The 22,018-nt window shown below is 40.3% G+C and overlaps 1 protein-coding gene across 9 annotated transcripts in view; it reads right to left on the bottom strand.

Annotated features, from left to right (window-relative positions):
* The window catches only part of LOC132820506 (Krueppel-like factor 8), a 176,358-nt gene that overhangs the window by 54,141 nt on the left and 100,199 nt on the right, over nucleotides 1–22,018 (bottom strand). The gene's annotated exons all lie outside the window — the stretch shown is intronic.

Raw genomic sequence — 22,018 nt, 5'->3', positions numbered from 1 at the left:
AGGGACTCTAAAATTGGGCCAAACATGTTAATAGTCTGGCACCATATCTACAAGGAACAGAAAGGAAATGATTGAAATGCTCAAATTACTGTATTGCTGAGTAGACAAGAATATCTTTGCCTTGAAACAATTTATTCTTAGATATAAATCTTGTAATTAAGTTGGTATCATTTATTTCTAGCCAACTCCAAAATAGTTGCCTGATTTCAGACCTAGGGCTTCCCAAACCTGCCTTGATATATGAGGGAAGTTTATTCAGTTCTCAACTAGGCCAGTGCTGTAAATAATGTGTTACATGTAAACTCTCAGCTATAAGCATCCCACAATGGAAGTGAGGCAATCTCTGAACATTGCAGATCCACAAGTTATTTTAGCAATGTAAATATGGCCACCAGTTCAATGGAAGTCCCTACATTACAACAGTAATGTCACTTGCACAGTATTTCATTGGCTGCAAGGTGTTTTATGATGATCAGAATTTGTGAAATGTGATATGGAAATACAAGTCTATCTTTTTTCTGTACGAAAGGCAATTCCTCATTCCAAGCACAAGAGCCACAGAATGGTGGGTGAGTCGTTGCTCAACTGGATTAAAATTCTATTTAAGTTACTGTAGATGCTCAGACTAACCACTTAGAGCACCTTGTAGACTATCTGGTATTCACAGAAAGATATATGGCCAACATCAGTTCTTTAAAAAAATATTTTGGAAATAAGTAACACTGCAAGACAAAAACAACTTGCACCATAGGGATCAGTTAACTAGAATAACGAGAGCCACATACAACATCAGTCATTGCACATTAATAACTGAAATCCACTAAAAAGGGGTATTGTGACTCCAAGTTTTTTCCCCAGAGAGGATGAATAACAGGTAAAACTCATTCAATCATATTTGGGAGCAAAGAAGGAGCAGACCATTCAGCCCTTTGAGCCTGCTTTGCTTTTATAGAACATGGCTGATCATCTATCTTAATGTCATTTTTTGCCACACATCCTTCATTTCTTGATCTTGTTTATACAAAGCAATCTTTTAAACTCGGTTTTAAAACTATTCAATGAGTGAATTTGCGCAGCCCTTGGGTTAAGGCTTCCAAAGACTTTACATTCTGATTGAAGAAAATCCTCCTGATCTCAGTGATAAATGGCTTGCACTTTTAGATTAGATTAGATTACTTACAGTGTGGAAACAGGCCCTTCAGCCCAACAAGTCCACACCGACCCGCCGAAGCGCACCCACCCAGACCCATTCCCCTACACCTAACACTACGGGCAATTTAGCGTGGCCAATTCACCTAACCTGCAGTTTTTTTTGGACTGTGGGAGGAAACCGGAGCATCTGGAGGAAACCCACGCAGACACGGGGAGAATGAGGCGGGAATTGAACACAGGTCTCTGGCGCTGTGAGGCAGCAGTGCTAACCACTGTGCCACCCGCATGGGACTGCAACCCTGATTCTAAACACTGAGCCAGAGATATATCCTTTTGACATCCACCGTACCTAGTACTCTAAAAATGATATTTCAATGAGATCAGTTTACATTCTTCTAAATTCCAGAATTTTGATCCATTATCCTCAATTTCTCCTCATAGATTAGTCCCACCATTCTGGGAATTAGCCTGGTGAACTTTGCTGCACTCCCTCTGTGCGAAGCATATCCTTAGGTAAAAGGTCTAAATGTATACACAATATTTCAGGTGCAATCTGAAAGTTTTAGACTTCGAAGCAAGACATTCTTTACCTTAAATCCTCTTTTAATTATGGTTAACATACTGTTTGCCTTGCTAATCTTGTTGTTGCATCTACAGTACATGCCAGCTTTCATTGACATATGAAGAAGGATATGCATGTCCCTTTGAAAGTCAACTGTTTCCAATCTCTCATTTTACAAAATAGTCTGCACTTCAGTTCCTCCTACCAAAACAATTCACCTCACACTTACCCATTTATATTCTATATTCTTTCCACTCACCCAGCTTGTTACAAATCCCCTCAAAGCTTCTTGCACCCTTACAAATTACATTCCCACCTGGCTTTCTGTAAGTTGGGCCCCAAGTGATTCCCCCATTGGTCACAGCCTGCTAACCTGTAACATTGATGAAAAATACAACAACCCATTTATTCCCATTCATTTTTTTCTTTCTATGAGCTAAATCTCAGAATATACATATATATTTTCCTGCATCTGATATGCTCGAATTATATTTACCAACCTTCTGTGTGGAATCTTATAAAAAACTGAGATTCCAAATGCACCATATTCACAGGGTCCTTTTATTTATTATGCCAGTAACATCCTCTCAAAACTTTTAACAGGCTGACAAACATGATTTCATTTTCATTAATCCATGTTGACCCTTTTAGTGTTCAATTATCCAATTCTTCATAATAGATCTCATTTTCTCTATGAGATGTCAAGACAACAGGGCTGTATTTCTCAATTTTCTCTCATTCTACTTTCTAAAATAGTGGAGTTATGTTTTCAACTTTTCAGTCTGCAGCCACCATTCTAGAATCTATAAAATACTGAAGCATGATCGTTAATGTACCTGCTATCTTTACAGCCACACCTTAAATACTCTGAATGTAGATCGAGTCCTGGGGAACTTCCAGTCTCATTCAATCATTCAATACTACTTTCCTTCCCAATATTAATTGCTGATAATTCCTGACTCTCGCAATAATGCACCCAGAGTGTGCATCCAAATGGGGTTATCCATCGACTCGAAACGTAAATGGTTTCTCTTTACAGGCGCTGTTTGATTTGCTGAGTTTTCCAGCATTTTTTAACTTCAGATTTCCAGCATCTGCAGTATTTTATTCCTACGTCGAAGAAGTGGTTCATTGGAGGTACAGGTAACTGTGGAACTATGGATTAAGAGCTGGCCTCTAATTAGAAACCCTGAAGTAATGGGCACCATCAATTCATCTTAGTGTTAAAATCATTTTCAATCAAGCATCAGACTGTATGAAAGAGTTTGCAGTTTGGCTGTAAGAATATATGCACAGCACAAAGTTGAATACTTTGCAAGTGTTTAATTCATGGATTCATGAATATCCTCCTTCTCATAGAATCCTACAGCAGAGAGACAGGCCTTTTGGCGCAAACTGGTCCATGCTGACCAAAATGTCCATCCACGCTAACCTCATTTCCCTGCATTTGGCCTATATCCTTCTAATCCTTTCCTTTCCATGTGTTTGTCTAAATGGCTTTTGAATGTGTTAATGTACCCGCTGGCAGCTCATTCCATATGCCTACCACCCTGTGTAAAAATATTGCCTCTCAGGTTCCCTTTTATTCTTTCCCCTCTAACCTTAAACTGATGCTCTCTAGTTCTCAATTCTCCAACTCTGGGGAAAAGACTTAGTGCATTCACCCTAACTACACCTCTCATGATCTTATATATCTCTATAAGGTCCCCCCTCAGTCTCCTATGCTCTGAAGAAAAAAAGTCCTAGCTTGTCCAACCTCTCCCTATAATCCAGACCATTGAGTCCTGGCAACATCCTTGTAAATTTCCTCTGCACTCTTTCCAGTTTAATAACATCCTTCTTATAATAAGGTGACCAAAACTGAATACAATACTCGAAGTGCAGCCTCACCAATGTCTGTATAACTGCAACATAACTTCCTAACTTGTATCCTCAATCTTCTGCTGTTTCTTTCTTCAACGAAGGTGGGGGTAGGGTACTGATGTACTCAGACTTCCCCAGGTCACTGTGTGCACTCCAACAGCTTTGTTTCAAGTCTAGGTGGTACTGAGGATATTTTCTTGGACAGTTCTGCACTCCTGTGCAGTGACTGCTTACCGACTGGATTCTATTGGACCATCTCTATAACATCTCCCTTTTGCCAAAATTGGGAGATACTTTTTGTTTAGTAAAAATAGCGCAACTTAAAACAAGAAAGAACTATGAATGCTGGAAATCCAAAACTAAAGCAAAAACAGTTTTGAAGAAAGGTCACTAAACTTGAAACATTAACTTTGCTTTTTCTCCACAGATGCTGCCAAACTTGCTGAGTTTCTCCAGCTCTTCACATTTTTATCACTTAAAACAATCTCTCTCCAATATTTAAAGAAGAACATTTGCACTCCTCCTCTCCTGGTGAAATTAAGTCAACGGTGTAGGTGTACAACAGATATCTTACATTATCTTATGCCTCAAATGAGTGGCCATTATTCAATAGCTTTTGACAGTGAATGGTGGGAGGATGATGGCAGAGGTCTAAAAGCCAAGCTCAACCTTGTCCTCATCAATCAAGGCACACATATCACTGGACAGTAAATGAAGGTAGGAATGTTGTTTGGTTTTTAAAACATCAAACAATAATCCATCAAATTAGTTTGCTGGATTTTTTAATTTTTCAAGCTAAATATAGAGCATGGTGTCTTTAAGGCTAAGTCCATTGCATCAAGTGCCAACCAGGTATTTAAATGTTGACCAGGGACTACTCAACCAATCCAGTCCCACATGAAGCTGCCAGGTAATTAGAGGCCAGCATCCACTATTGCATCAGCGGTGTGGAGATGGTTGAACAGAAGGGAACTGATTTTTGGTGGGGGTGGGTTGGGTATTGTACAGTGGGGTTTGCAGGGAGAGGATACCAGACCCAGAGAAGTCAGAGGCAAAGAAAGGCACGTGTCCCTAATTTCCTCAAATTAGGGCACAAGGAGGCTTCCAGCCCCAAACTCCAGCAGGCAGGCTGTTTTCCCAGTTGGAAAGGCAGCTAGTTTTCTCGCCTACAAGGAGGGCAGTTAATTAGACTGGTGCTGTGATAAGGCCTTGATTATAGTCATTAATTGTACACTTAAGGAGTTGTAATTGGTGGGTGACTGGGAAGGTCAAACAAGGACACTCCCTTCCTGAACTTAAATGGGGAGGTGGTGAAGGCAGTCAATATACCTGGAGTGCCAACCTACCTGATTACTTGCCCTTCCTGCCACCTTCCCACACTTCTAGAGGGGGGAGAATTTCACTGATTATTGTAGGCCATGTTAGTTATAGACCACTTATTTTAGTCACAGCTGCAAATAAACCAGACAGTAACGCTTTCACTTTATAGAGTCCTACACTATTCCAGAAAGGGAGATCAGACAGTAAATAGGACCACCTTCTTTATTAGTTACCAAGCAATACAGACATTTAGCACTGAATGATTAAGAAACAATAACGTACTTGTTCACGTTTTTTTTCTCTTGTTTTAATTGACAAGATAAACTATTGTTAAGTTAAAATATTTTTATGCGTAACTATTTACACTTTGATGACATTGCCCTGAAAGACCACTCTGACTTCAGTGATTGACCATAAGAATGCCTACAAAAAGGAAATGGAAAATAATCTTTAACTGCAGAGTGTTACACTGGCATAGCATGAAGGACCTACATTAATGTGCATCCAACCAGGCACATCAGTGAAGTTAATACCATCGAACAGGAATCCGTGAAATGGACTGTCAGGTTAAAACTTCAGGTTACTGTTTATCACTCAATCAACATCTGTGAACTTTGATCACCTGTTTATTTCTGTTTATGAAAACTGCCTGTAACATTTGCTGAGATTCCACAAAAATATTTCAGTTGGTGTGAAGCATATTGCAATGCTTTGCAATGTAAATACTGCTCTCTATATTCAAACTCTTAAAATAAATGGTAAGCACCAAAAGTAAAATCCAACACAAATGTAACTGCCTTTAGTAATGGGTCACTTACCCTCACTAAGCACAACATCCATCATTCATTATCCAAAAGTAGTCTGCAGTCATAACAGATTCAGAAATAGTTAATAAAAGTATTGAACTTGGTAAGAGGAAAAAAATAATTCTGTAATATTGATTTGTAGGGGTGTTCCAGAAGGAATTGTATTGTCAGCAATTTATTAAAGGTATCAAAGGCTCAAACTACAGTTTCCCAGTGATCCTCTGACATTCACAGTATCAACAGAGATTCTATCCAGACGGTTTGTCAAATAAAATTGCTGAAAACTCATGCATGCAGCAGAATGGACCTGCAGGGATGTTATAACGTGTCCGATTTCTAAAGCAAAAATGGATTAAAGGAACTGTAGGATTTAACATTATTCATTAAAATAATGCTGTTTGACATCACACATAATGTATGATGCAATTGTTGTTTACACCTGATTCAGCATGAATCAGTAGGCAAGAACACTGAAGTAGTCAAGGCCAATGGTACACAAGTACTACGATGGCAGCCTCTGTTTTGTTAAAATTAAACGAGATGACATTTTAACCCATTCAGCTCTCAAGTGCATTAAAAGTACAGGCAGATGGACAGTCGAATCTGCCTTTTGAATGAATCAAGGTGACAACACTGTTGTGGTTAGTAGGGGGTAAAATGACGCATTTCTCACAACATTTAAAGTTGTGTTAATCTTTGCTTTTAGTAGTCACTGTTTATTTTAAGAGCCATGTTTGTAGAGCACCTTTCACATGCTCAGTGATGCAAAGTGCTTCACAAAAATTGAAATGTTTTTACGGAAGGTAAACAGATGTAGCAGACAACTTACACTGACAACAATAACCAGATAGCCTACTTCACCAAAGGTGGTTCAGTGATGAAAGGTGAGAAGTGACACGGAATTCCCTGCACTTCTTCAAACAGTACCATGGGAATTTCTGCCTGCCGAGCCACCCAGGTAGGTGTGGCAGGCAGGGGGCTAGACTTCCCAAGCCTGCACTTGCCAGCAGACTGTTTCAACAATCTACCTGGAGGCAGCTTCTGTAATTACTAGCTCTGAAGCCTGTACCATCTTATAGGGCTCCTTATTTTCCAAGCATTCCTACACTCTCCTCCTTCCCTGCCCCACCCCTATGGGGCTGGGAAAGTCTAGTCCGACATTTCTGTTCAACATCTCATCCCAAAGGCAGGACACCACATACCGCAGTACTCCCTCAGATTTACACTGAAATGTCACCTCCGATTAGATATTTTCAAGTTTCTAGGGCAAGGCTGGCCTCGGAAATAAAAATACAACCAGACAGCCAAGGTCGGAACTTCCTGAGATAATTTCAGATCAGATTTTAACTACCAAGATGGACAATGTCTTAGTTTGGCAGAGCCATCTTCTTATAAAAAGGTTCTGTACAAAGCAATTTTCATCAGGGGGATTCTAGTTAGAAATAGTGTCTTGGTTGTCTCGGACTTTCTAGCTGTCAGATCCACTAGCCATCATCCCTGAACACCTACTCCATACTCCCAGCCCGTAACAGCCTTTCCATTGGCCTTCCTGTCCATTCTGCCAGTCTGTACAGAACCAGAAAACTAATTACATTAGCCAGTCTTGAATTTCTGTAGGAACGAAACACACCTTCAGAAATATGCCTTCAATAGAAACCTGCCATTCTTGATCCTTTCAAAGGATCAATCAGATAGAGTTATTTATAGGTGAGGACATAAGGGCCCTTCTGGTGTAGTGATAGTGTCTCTATCTCTGGGCCAGAGGTCCCAACTGCTTCAAAAGTATGTCAAAACATGTGAGAACAGGTGGAGTCAAAATATCTAACAATGGTTGTCATCCAACTTGTCACAGCGCAGCAGGTCAGGCAGCATTCCAGGAACAGGAAATTCGACGTTTCGGGCATAAGCCCTTCATTCCTGATGAAGGGCTTATGCCCGAAACGTCGAATTTCCTGTTCCTTGGATGCTGCCTGACCTGTTGCGCTTTAACCAGCAACACATTTTCAGCTCTGATCTCCAGCATCTGCAGACCTCACTTTCTCATCCAACTTGTCACAACAGGAAGCATACTGGACAGACTACCCCAGCCACTGGGATGCTGATTAATAAGCCAATTTATACCCATTATCCCCAAAACCAAAGCAATTTAGTGCAGAGTCAGTGATTAAAGGAGAAGATATACAAGATGAATTGCTTATTATTAGGCATCCATAGCGAATCCGGGAACACAGCAAATTGGTTTTGAGGCTGGAGGCCTGATACTGATTTCTCCAAACTGACCCATGACAGTGCTTGTATGAGCTCCAAAGTTTCCAAGTGGATTACTTCAATAGGGGTTCCGGTTTGACAAATGGAAATGGATTAAAAGCAAATTACTGCAGATGCTGGAATCTGAAACCAAAAGAGAAAATGCTGGGAAAATCTCAGCAGGTCTGGCAGCATCTGTAAGGAGAGAAAGCAGCTGACATTTTGAATCTAACTGACCCTTTGTCAAATGGATTGGAAATGGATTGTTTTGCTTTGATGGACTGAAATCTTTGAGGTTATAATGAATTATTTAATCCTTTGCTCTTGTTTTGTCAATACTTGTATGTTGGTTTGGACAAGACTGAGAGGTATGGGTTTCTTTTGATACTACGTATGGTTGACAATTCAATGAATCGTGAGAACGTACATGTTTTTCAAATTTCTGAATTGGTTATCTTTTTTTCCCTCAGAAATTCAAGACTTGCTATTGTTGTTATATGATTCATTTCTCTGTACATAGTGCAGATTGCAGAGCTTGGTAAAACCATTTTAACTTATCTTCCAATAGGCTCTCATATCCTACTTTTGGCTCATTATTCTGAAGGATCGTTAACTACAACGCATCCAGAATCTGCCCCAAAGCCATGAAAACTGGAAGTATATAAAATGCCTACCACGCAGCCAGGCTAAGAGGTGCTGTATGGAGATCACCAGCCAAACCCTTATCCTATGGGATCAATGGATCTGGGAATCAAGTTCCAGAATCAAGTCCCACCTGCTACTTTTAAATACTTCCAGAGTTGACGTGATTCCTTGAAAATCTGGACTTTGGTGTCAAGTTAAACAATTTTTTTTAAAAAGGTACACTACCTCCTACCTCTGGAGTGATGTTAAAGTTTGAAAATGATTTTATATTTGGTAAAGATTATTACATGGCATAATTAAGAGAACATTTATTATGTATTTCCATATTGTACAAAAGTAGCAAGAGCTTAAAGAAGAAAGCTTAAAATCATCCTACAACTAATATTCAGCCTGTTTGGAGACAATTTTAAAATGTCAGCTCTGTCAATTTTAAGATACATCAGAATCAATAGAACAATTATTAATTTGTAAATTGAAAAATGTAAAATGCCTCTGACAGGGTACAGGCGGGTAAATCAATTGCAAAATTAGTGAATTACAATACCTAGTTCCATCATAAAAATCAATACATATAATTTTCAATATGTAGATGTGTTCACAACTACTGTATTTATAATAAACAGTAAACCAATCACAAGAAAATCAGGGCCTTTGTGACAATATACTGATTGCCAATTCATTATTGCTATCAAATGTTAACGCCCCACCTCCAGATTACGCAGCAGGAGAACTCTAAGAATCAACCTGAATTTCATTTCCATGCAGCAGATTTAAATGAATGGGTTCAATGATTGAAGGAACTTCCATTACCAAAGGCTCATCTTCATTAGCTTCAAACTGAACTTCTTCAATGGTCATTCTATTACAAGAATACTTAAGTGCAAGACTGAGAATTATTCCCAATCAATTCAGAAAATAATCTATTAAATGAGTAAGTCAGCAAAATAGGAAGTACAGCCATACTAGGTTTAGATTTAATTTGGTTACAAAATGCTAACTACAGAAAACGGACAGCACTCATTATGTTAAAGAAATAAGAATACAATTAGCTGCATTTGCACATTGGTTAAAATGCATTCTGAGAATGCAGTCTGCTATTAAATACTCTCAAAAAAAAAATCACATCCCAATCTGGTGTATTACAAATCCAAGTGACCCAAGAAAATGCCAAGTTTTCTGCCAACTTGTACTATGTTAGCGATATCAATTAGGCTGGCAGGATTGAAGGACACTCTATCCGGTGTCCCTGGGTTAACAACGCGACATTAACTGGACTTCCACCCCTGGTAATCATTGAGATACTCCTGCCATTGAAAATGTAGACAATAAGCTGACTTTAATGCCTTCCATGGCATGCTTGGTAGCAGAGAGCAATTAAATGGACAGGAGTGTGGCAGATGGGGAGCGTGTCACCATCCCAATTGCACTTTTGTTCAAGAACTCAGTGCTCAATTGAGAACATTGACTTTGGGGAGGGGGAACCCAATCAAGCCACCCCTCCTGGCCTTGCTGCTAACTCCTCACCCCACCATCTCTCACCTGTGGGCCTACCTCCCTTCATGATCCCAGACCTTGGGTGGGAGCACTATCAGCTAGATCCACCACTTAACCGTGCTGTTGCCGAATAATGAAAAACTGATGGTCTTCTGGGAACTTCCAGTCCCAAGGTCTGTGATCCCAGGAGGAACAGACATTGCCCAGGACTGGCCTTTCCAAGGAGGAAATAAGACAGGGCTCTCACAGGCTCGCCAGTAATGCCCCCCATCACCTTAAATTCTGCCCATTAAGGGTAAACATTCTCAGTAGTGATGTCCTCTCCATATGTACCCTTCATTTGAACCTGGTACCAGGAAGCTGCCTGTGTCAGCCTTCAGGGGATTTAGCATCCTTGTATAAGTACATTTCACAAAATGCTTAAATACAGAAACTGTTCACTTACTATGGAATAGATCAAGTGTGCAAAAATGTAAAATAATACCTTTGCTGAGTTCTAGCATAACCTATTTACAGATACATGTGATTTGTCTGCTTTGTAAATTACCCATTGATTAAAAGCTGCAAATATCAGCAGCAGTGGAAGCTCCCAGTGTATGAGTAGCATTGTGGAAAGGGTTATTACAGCTGGTGGACATTCACCAAGCTATCAAAGAAGCCCAGTAGTACTGCAATGGCCAGCAAGAGCAGTAGCCAATAGAAACCCAAAAGTAACACCACAACTCATCAATACACCCAGTGAACACTAGGGCTACAATGATGACAGCTGGACAAAAAAAGTTTCCAACTTCAGGAGCAGTCTCCCCAGCTTTTCTCATTCAAACAAAAACTCCTCCTAATCACCGGGAATGGAACTAGTTTCAACATAGCAAAGATAGACATTAAAAAGACAGAAGATAAATTGTTACTTAAAAGGCAAATTGCTTTCCAAAATAAATAGGTTCTCTCCAGCATGCACACTTGTGGGTCCCTATTGTAGTACTGGTGAATCATTATGTTGTGCTGATATGGATACACATGCTGTAAATCCTCCCCACACAGTCCTGCCTCATCAGCCATAATCTGCTCCAGTCATAGTCTGTACTACATTCCAGCAAGGTGGAGTGCAGCACTTTCCATTTCCAATACAGCCTTCATACACTATGTTCAATATTTCCTCCCCCACCAAAAACACACAACCTGGTTATACTCTCCTTCCCACCCCAACACATAGCTACTTGTTATGCCGATTTCCACAGACACACAATCCTTCCTGTAATCAACAGGTCAGATTTAGTGCCCAACCCCATGGATCATTTTCTTATTTCACATTGAACCAGCAGTTGTCATGGTAACAAGAATAGGACATGGAAAGAGAACCGCAAAATAGTACAGCGTACACTTTTACAGAGGTATTGCAAAAATAAAGAAGGTATGGATCTAGAAAATAATCTTGACATCGAATGTCGCAATTCAAATTGGAGAGATTAAATCAGTCCAAATCATTCAAAACAAATACACACGCAGAGAAACATCTGCTGCCAAGAGAATTCAATAAAACATTCCCTACTAACATCAACCTGCTAAAAACATCAGACACTTCAATGTCTTAATCCCAGATCAATACATTCAGCCAATTGCAGAATGATCTTATAGGAGTCAGCTGCCACACAAAATGTCATCACAGAGGATAGCAGCATGTGCCTCTACCATTTATAAAACGTAAAGTCACTACTTAAATTTTAAACCTTGCAAGAGTCTGAAGCAACTTTTCATGTTCCAGACAAAAGAAAAATGGATAGGGGCCTTAAATTGGAGGTTGAAGGGACAGATTCGCAGAATACCTCTGATACTCTTGTCCATCATACTGGACTATGAACTGGAATAAAAAAATGTTCCCCATTTAAATTCAACAAACAGAAGCTATGCACACTAACAAATTCAATGGGTAGGTTAAATTTATCAGATGATGTATTTAAAATAATTTAATATAAAATAAATAGCATATTTATTTTAATTCATTTTAAAAATATTGAATTAATTAGCAAATTAAAATTGATTCATTGTTACAGGTTTGATTAAAATTAATTATGCAAACTATTTATAAATCTCAAGTGTGCATTACCACAGAATCCTTATTATATTTAGAGTCCTGAAGATCGTCTTTAAAATAAAATCTTAAGGAATTGCCTTGTGTTCAATGATCTTCTTGAAGGAAACTGTAGTAATTGTAATTTGGCATTTTAAAAACAAAACCATTTATTTTGTTGACAGTATAGAGACCTGTATCATGACTGCTCCCTCTCAGTCAGATTTATGGGAGTGGCCTGGAACAGCTCAACTGTAAATAACAGGGAGGAAATGCGACCTCTGACCTGCTCTGGAGCCACCCAATGCCAGGAAGCCACATTACAAACTGCACATGTACATTTCCCAGCATAGATTGGTGGGGTGTGGCATTGCAAACTTGTCCATGGGTGGATTCTCAGATCAGCCAAACCACGTTTGGGGATACATGTGAAGTCATAGAACAGAAGGCAGCTATTCAGTCCATCATGACTATACTGGTTCTTGGAAAGAGCTACCCAAATTTTATTCATCCATTCCTTCTCCATCAACCTGCAACTTGATCTGCTTTCAAAGATTTATCCAATTCCCTTTTTGATTGTTAACTACTGAATCTGCTTCCACAATTCTTTCAGGAATTATTTCCACAAGTCATTGTGTTAAAACAAAACCTTATTCTGCTTCAAATAAAAACAAAATACTGTGGATGCATAGACATCTGAAACAAAAACAGAAAATGCTGGAGAAACTCAGCAGGTCTGGTAGCACCTGTGCAGACAAAGGAGAGTGAACGTTTGGAGTCCAATATGATTTCTTTGGACTCTAGTGTCCCGAAAAGGCCAGGTGGACCCAAAACATTAACTCTGTTTCACCCTCCACAGATGCTACCAAACCTGCTGAGTTTCTCCAGCATGTCCTGTTTTCATTCTCCACCTACCCACCCCCGCCCTGGTTATTTTGCCAATTAGCATTAATCAGGGTCATCTGCATAGCATGGCTACCATGCAACTGTAAAATATTTCCTCTATATCTGACTGCATCTACCAAATCTTCTCTTAACTCTATATGGTCTACAGAGAATAACCCAAACTTCTTCACTATCCCCATTTAACAAATCTATTATTATTAGAGCCATTCTTGCAAATCTCTTCAGCACCAATCTTGGTAGCAAGACTCTCCACAATAATTCAGCGAAAGCCTAACTAGTGTTCTATAAAGATGTAATTTTCCTCAGCAACTATGTGCAAAATACAGTCTTAGTCTGCATCTTTATATTGCGCTTGGTAGCATACAACTCAACCCAGAAAATAAATTAACTAGGATGTCTACTGACAATTGCTATTCAGCATAACTCTCCCGGACAGTGTTACATTGGACGGGAAAGGACTCAACTGTGATACTCACCAATGGAAGCCTACCCACATTCATCTGGTTTGCACAGGTACTCAGAAGGGTGCAAGATGCCCAAGCAGTTATCCTCCAGTACAAACCAACACATTCAAGAGAAATTCTGAGGGAATTCTTCGCCAAAGGAGGGGTATTACCACCACCTTTATTCACCTACTGAATAACATTTTTCAACTATCTGAAAACCATTTTATAGTAAATAACACCCAACATTCAGTAACCATGCTTGTGGCTTTAAGCAGGATTGCACTTTTCAAATGACCACTTACGCTTCTTCCTTGCCATTCTCAACTTTATTTGTTTTCCAGGAGTTTCAATTAATGCAAGATGAAAAGACCCAATTCAAGTATATCTCAAAACAAAGTGATTTTGCAGCAAGGTCTGCACAGTTTTGAAACAGAATCATCGGGTCATAAAGCACAGAAACAGACCCTTTGGTCCTACTCCTCCATGCCAACCAAGTTTCTCACTTGCCAGCATTTGGCTCCTATTCCTCTAAAACTTTCCTAGTCACGTACCTGTCCAAATGTCTTTTCAATGTTATAATTGTACCTACATCTATCACTCTTATGGTAGTTCATTCCACATAATCAACACCATGTGTAAAAAAGCTGCCCCTCAGGTCTCAAATTTTTTTCCTCTGACCTTAAAAATATGCCCTCCAATTTTCAATTGGGAAAAGACCTTTGCTATTCACCTTATCGATATCCTTCATGATTTTATAAACCTCTCTAAAAGGTCAGCCCTCAATCTCCTACACTTCAGTGAAAAGTTACCCAGCCTATCCAGCCTTTCCTTATAACACAAACCTTCCTGTCCTGGCAACATCCTGGTAAATCTTTTCTCAACCCCCTCCAATTTAATAACATCCTTCCTATAGCAGGGCCACCAGAAAAATACCGTACTCCAAAGGTGCACAACAGCAGCATGAGAACAAAGAGACCTTGGAGTGCAGGTTCATAGTTCCTTGAAAGTAGAGTTGCAGGTAGTTTGGATAGTGATGGCGGTGTTTGGTATACTTTCTTTTATCGGTCAAAGCATTGATTATAGGAGCTGGGAGGTCATGTTGCAGCTGTACAGGACATTGGTTAGGTCACTGTTGGAATTTTGCGTGCAATTCTGGTCTCCTTCCTACTGGAAGGATGTTGTGAAACTTGGAAGGGTTCAGAAAAGATTTACAAGCATGTTGCCAGGGTTGGAGGATTTGAGCTACAGGGAGAGGCTGGATAGGCTGGTGCTGTTTTCCCTGGAAGATCAGAAGCTAAAGGGTGACCTAAAAGGGGTTTATAAAATCATGAGGGGCATGGATAGGATAAACAGACAAGGTCTTTTCCCTGGGGTGGGGCAGTCCAGAACTAAAGGGCATAGGTTTAGAGTGAGAGGGGAAAAGATATAAAAGGGACTTAAGGGCCAACTTTTTCACACAGAAGGTGATGCATGTATGGAATGAGCTGCCAGAGGAAGTGGTGGAGGCTGGTACAATTACAGCATTTAAAACTCATCTGGATGGGTATATGAATAGGAAGGGTGCAGAGGGATATGGGTCAAATGCTGGCAAACAGGACTAGATTAGGTAAGAACATCTGGTAGGCATGGACAAGTTAGACCGAAGGGTCTGTTTCTGTGCTGTACATCTCTAGGACTCTAACTTCTATATTCAATGCACTGACCAATGAAGGCTAGAGTGCTAAATACCTTCTTAACCAATCTGTTTGCCTGTGACGGAACTTTCAAAGAACTATGTACCTGAATCACTTGGTTTCTCTATTCAACAGATCTACACAAGGCCCTACCCCAACTGTGTAAGTCCTGCCTTTGTTCATTTAACCAAACTGGGATACCTCACATTTATCCAAATTAAACATCATCTACCATTCCTCAGGCCAATTGGCCCAAATTATCAAGATCTCTTTGTAATCTTAGAAAACATTTTTCACTGACAACACCAACTTGGGTATCATCCACAAACTTACTAACCATGCCTCCTATATTCTCAATCAAATTGATTATGTAAATGATAAACAACAGTGGGCCCAGTACCAATCCCTGCAGAATACTGCTAATCACAGGCCTCCAGCCCAAAACAACCCTCCAGCATGACCCTCTGTCTCCTACCATCGAGACAATGTGATTAACTTTACTTATCAGTCTACCATGCAGAACCTTGACAAAGGCTTTACTAAAATCCATGCAGATGTCTACATTCTTCCCTCATTCTATTTGGTTATGTCCTCGAAACGTTTCAATCAAGTTTGTGAGACACAATTTCCCATGCACAAACCCATGCTGACTACTCTCATTAGTCCTTGCCCCTCCAAATGCATGTAAATCCTACCTCTCTGAATCCCCTCCAACACTTACCCACCACTGATGCGACCGGTCTAGAGTACCTAGGCTTGCCCTTACAGTCTTTTTTTTTAAAAAAGGCACAACATTGGCTAACCTTCAGTTGTCTAGCACCTCGCCTGTGACTACAGATGATACAAATATCTCAGCAAGGGTCCCTGCAATTTCTTCCCTAACCTCCCACAATGTCTTGGGATACATTTGATCAGCTCCCAGAGATTTATCTACCTTTATTTTTTTAAAGAGCTCCAGTACCTCCTCTTCTGTAATGTGGACTGTTTTTAAGACATCAATATTTATTTCCCCAAGTTACCTAGCCTCTACCATCTGTTTTCACAGTAAAAACTGATACAAAATATTCATTTGGTATCTCTCCCATCTCATGTGATTCAACACAGAGACAACCTTGTTCATCTTGAAGGAGCTCTATTCTCTCCCTGGTTGCTATCTTGCACTTAACATACTTGTAGAATCTCTTTGGCTTATCCTTAGCCTTAACAGATAAGGTTATCTCATATTAAATGATTTCAATCAGCAGCTAGGACTAAACAAATTTGAACAGAGTTAATATTTAAAACATCTTACAGAAGACAAACAGACTGAAGTTTCTTAACACCTAAACTGAATTCCCTTTTATATCTGCACTGCCCTATTGAAAGAAGTTAAGTATTCGCGACAAAGGGGATCATTAACAACTTGTGAAACAAGCAAATGCACAAAATCATCTTTTCCCCCTCCTCCTGAACCATGGCACTGCCTGGATAGTTACCCCAGCATGTGGAAGTAAACATGCAAAAGCTTTTCTTTGCACAAAATGGATACGGATCCATCTGCTTTAGTGCTGGACAAACCAAGCGATTGAGGGGACAAGGCAATTGCTGATGAATGCGAATTTTAAAAATTCCTAAAGAAATTATCAGTACAGGTAGTGATCAAGGATACTCTTTTTCGGTTATGGCTCAAGTTCAAAGGTTTCCCAGGTTCTTAGAATCAAATCGGAGTAATGTTAGTTATTGATTCACCGGGAGCCGCAATCCAGGACGACACAGAAAACCTGGAAGTTTAAAAGTTCCTGACAGGTTTGGTTTCAATTGGCCAGAAGGCGGCACAAGCCAGGTTGATCCAATTGCTGATTATAAGCAACTGTGTGCCACCCAGCAATCCACCCCACCCAATCCCATTGGAATGAGAGAGGAGGATGACGACGAGGACAAGGACGACGAATTCAAGTGTCTGTGTATGCACCTGCATCGATTCCCTACAGTGTGGATGCAGGCAATTTGCCCCATCAATCTACACACTGACCCATATTCTCTGCAGAGCATCACAAACAGACCAACCCCACACCCCATGCATTCGTACGTTTCCCATGGCTAACCCACCTAACCTACAAATCCATGCACACTGTGGGCAATTTAGAATGGCCTGTCTACCTAACCTCCACATCTCTGGACTGTGGGAGGAAACCAGGGCACCTAGAGGAAACCCACGCAGACACGGGGAGTGTGAGCAAACTCCACACAGTCGCCCGAGGATGGAATCGAACCCGGGTATCTGGCACTGTGAGGGAACAGCGCTGATCACTGTGCCATCCCCTTGCATGTGGGGTGATTGTGGGGGGAGGAGGAACACTGCAGCGTCCTGTAATCCGCAGGGATATTTCAGATTTCCCAAGCCACAGGAATTCTAATTGATCCATTAACTTTCAGAGCACATTAAATCAGAGGCTTTCAGCCTCATTAACATACTTAACCTGCCTCCTGGAGGAGGTTTGTAGGCCATCGCCCACCTTGTAAAGCCTGGAAATCAGGGGGTAAAAATGTGGTTTCCTGAATGGTCAGAATTTTTATCCACTTAATCCAATGCCACTCTGAATATCCCCATTTCATTCCATTGGCTAGCTAGAGGTCAGTGACGTTCTGGGGCAGTGAGACCCTGGATTTTCCACATGGCAACATTTCAGTCCTTCATGTGGACATTAAAAATTAGAATATTCACCGAGTCAATCTACTGCCAACCTTCCTGTAGCTTCTTCTAGACCTACAACTCGGGAGATCTCTGCACCTCAACTCTGGCTTGTTGTGATATTCGATTTCCAATGCTCCATATTTGACAGCCATGGCTTCAATGTCCAATTTCTGGAATTTTCTCTCCAATGCTTGCTGCTTCTTTCTCTAAGATGTTCCTCAAAACTTAGCTCTTTCAGAGAGCTTTGGCTCATTTGTCCTAATTATGTGGTTCTGTTTCAAATGTATTTTCAAAACTCCTTGCAGTGCTTTCATGTTGCTACATAAATGTACATGGTTGCAGTTATTGACTTGGACCAGATTGTCCCTGCTACCTTATCAGTCGAACTCATCCATGCTGACTGCCTCAGACAACTGTTTGTGTGGAGTTTGCACATTCTCCGCGTGGTCTGCGTGGGTTTCCTCCGGGTGCTCCAGTTTCCTCCCACAGTCCAAAAATGTGCAGGTTAGGTGGATTGGCCATGTTAAATTGCCCGTAGTGTTAGGTGAAGGGGTAAATGTAGGGGAATGGGTCTGGGTGGGTTGCTGTTAGGAGGGACGATGTGGACTTGATGGGCCAAAGGGCCTGTTTCCACACTAAGAGAAGCTACAGGGAAGGAGTAATAAATCAGAACATGATTTTGAAAGCCAACACCAGAACAAAAACAACAAAATCTTCAGCCTTTCAACTACAGCTTCGTTTGAAATCATCTGATGTAGCTGACTTAAATAACTGGCCAGCTGTTATTGCAGCAAAAATATATTTCACAAAAGTGATCTTTTGGCACCTCAAGAAATGAAGACATATGCCTCATTGTACATCAAGCCACATATTAAAACTAGGTCAGTTATGTGGCTCTCCACCCTATACAGCTGCTCTTAAGTTCCTTACAGCTCACAGTCAGCAAGTGTGGGCCATTTTACCACGTCAACATACATGACAACAAACATCAATGGGCGTTATTGGTTAAGGATGTGCTCAAATAATTTTTTTTCAAATGCAAATGACCTGGATATATGGCATACAATAAAACACAGCAGTTTTGCAAGCTAAGCTTCCTTAAATGAAAAAGTTTTTTTTTCCCAATGAGTTGCATGAAAAAGTAAAAGCTCTTTTAAATAGTACAGCAATTAACAAGAATGACCTGAATTTCTGTGAAGAGAAAAAAGAAGGGCACAATGAAAATCAGAAGCCAAGTGAGAAGAGCAAAGATTAACAAAAAGCCCAGTTTAAAATGATGTGGAGTGTTTTTCCTGCAGAATTCTGAATCCCACCCTTAGGCTACAGTCCCCACTCGATGGGAAACAAACAAGCACTCAGTCACCCATTGCAAATTTCCCAAGAGGGGTTAAGGAGTGGGTTTATTATCCAAGGTGGAAGTGAAATACAGATCTTTATTACAAAATTGGTTAATTCACTTTGGATTTGCATCTTAGTATAACTGAGACATAGTTGAGTTGAGTACCACTGATTCTGAAATGGTAATTGTTCCTCTGCACAAATATAATACCAATACTTCCTGTTTTTACTTCAGGTTTCCAGCATGTGCTGTACTTTACTTTTGAACAACTTTCTCCAAGACCTCCTTCAATGGCAGTTTTGATCTGTATTCAGATTAAAAAAAAATTGGGGTCCATTTTCTTTCAAAATGCTTTTCTTAACAGCAAGGAACTGCCAACATGCTGGGAGCTTCGAGTGTGAACAGGAGATTCATAACTTTTGCTGTACATAGCTAGAAGGAGGAAGTTCAATGCTGTTCTGAATGAAAACAACTGTGAGAAGTGCTTCGCTGTCTAAAGTCATCACTTTCAAAATTGTGCCATCTTACAAAGCTTCATCATTTAAAGACTTTTCTCTGACCAAACTTGCAATAGCTATCAGTAAAAGCTAGAAAACCTCCAGTCAGAAGTATAGAGATGCATTTTAGGTTAAGGTGGTTTTAAACAACTGCGATTACCTGTCCCCATTGATGTCATTCAGAAATGCATTTGATTAAAAATAAATTTTTAAGTGTTCATGGAGTAGTGGTATTGTCCCTGCCACTGAGCCAGAGGTCTGGCTTCAACTCCTATCTGCCATGGAGTTGGGAACAATATGTCTGAACAGGCTAGTTACAAATAATTAAGCCAATGCAAGTGACATTGTGAAAAAAAAGCTGCAGCATCTAAAATGCCAACACAGCATTCCACACAGTTAAATTAAGCACACAAAAGATGAGACCAAATAAAGCACAGAAGATTTGTCTACATTTTGCGATAACAGAATCATATATTAAACACATTTACAAATTCAGTTCGGAAGAAAATGGGTTTCTTTCAAAAGTGGATGCCTAAGTAACGAAGAAATAGTATTTCAATCAAACTATTTAAGGAACTATCTTTAACTACTGTTTCTCTCTTAGTTGACCCCGCCTGTTCATTGAGTATTTCCAGCCTTTTCGGTTTTCTTTCTCTTCCTTAATGAGGCTTTAATTTTAATATGGGTCAAATTCAGTTCTGATGTAACTTCTAGCGTCTAGATATATCCCCCAACTTCAGTCTTGTCCAAATGCTATAGTGTTCGAAGTGTGTTCAGTGGGATAATTTGATAGACATGGGATGTAATTTGTTGTGCAGTCTTTTTAACATATTTGCATTGGTTTGATCACTGTCCTTGACTCAGCTAAACCCTTTAATACAACCTATGCACAGTACCAATATAGAGACTTAATGGGTCAGATTTACTCCTAGTTCTCAGCCCTCATATACAGACCTCCCTGTATAAGCATTTGAGTTCACCACGATAGTGAAAAATTAACATGCACTTTCTGCACCATGTAAAGTAGATCAACTACAACCAGTACATTTACAATATAATTTTACCAGCAAAATGCAGTATTTATGAAAATAGAAAGGCATCCAAAAATACAATTTTGGAAGACATAGAGGAATTAAGAAAAATACAATGCTAATAGAGTCATAGAGACGTACAGCACGGAAACAGACCCTGCAGTCCAACTCATCCATGCCAACCAAACATTCCAAGCCAATCTAGTGCCACCTGCCAGCACCCAGCCCATATCCCTCAAAACCCTTCCTATTCATATAACCATCCAGATGCCTCTTAAATGTTGCAATTGTACTAGTCTCAACCACTTTCTCTGGCAGCACATGTCTTACACACACCACCCACTGCATGGAAAAGTTGCCCATTAGGTCTCTTTCATATCTTTCCCCTCTCACCCTAAACCTATGCCCTCTAGTGCTGGACTCTCCACCCCAGGGAAAAGACTTTGTCTATTTATCCTATCCATGACCCTCATGATTTTATAAACCTCTATAAGGTCACCCCTCAGCCTCTGACGCTCCAGGGAAAACAGCCCTAGCCTATTCAACCTCTCCCTATAGCTCAAATCCTCCAACCCTGGCAACATCCTTGGAAATCATTTTTGAACTCTTTCAAGTTTCACAACATCCTTCCGATGATCTCCCAACTCCTGTAGTTAACACTCTGACCAAGAAAGGAAAGCATACCAAGCGCCTTCTTCACTATATTATCTACCTGCTACTCCACTTTCAAGGAACTATGAACCTTCACTCCAAGGTCTCTTTGTTCAGCAGCACTCCTTAGGACCTTACTATTAAGTGTATAAGTCCTGCTAAGACTTGCTTTCCCAAAAACAGCACCTCGCATTTATCTAAATTAAACTCTGCCACTTCTCAGCCCATTGGGATCTTGACCAGCTGGGCCATTGTAAGCTGAGGTAACCTTCTTTGCTGTCCACAACACCTCCAATTTTGGTGTCATCTGCAAACTTACTAACTATTCCTCTTGTGCTCACATCCAAATCATTTATATAAATGATGAAAAGTAGTGGACCCAGCACTGATCATTGTGACATCCCACTGGTCACAGGCCTCCAGTCTGAAAAGCAACCATCCACCACCAACACCCTTTTTATCTTCTACCTTCAAGCCAGTTCTGTATCCAAGTGGCTAGTTCTCCCTGTATTTTAGGAGATCTAACTTGCTAACCAGTCTCCCATGGGGAACCTTGTCGAATGCCTTCATATAGATCACGCCACCGCTCTGCCCTCATCAATCCTCTTTGTTACTTCCTTAAAAAACTCAATCAAGTTTGTGAG

Source organism: Hemiscyllium ocellatum, chromosome 11 (genome assembly GCF_020745735.1).
Source record: "Hemiscyllium ocellatum isolate sHemOce1 chromosome 11, sHemOce1.pat.X.cur, whole genome shotgun sequence".
Classification (NCBI taxonomy): domain Eukaryota; kingdom Metazoa; phylum Chordata; class Chondrichthyes; order Orectolobiformes; family Hemiscylliidae; genus Hemiscyllium; species Hemiscyllium ocellatum.
Note: the sequence above shows the minus strand (reverse complement) of the source record. Positions and strands in the feature narration are given on the sequence as shown.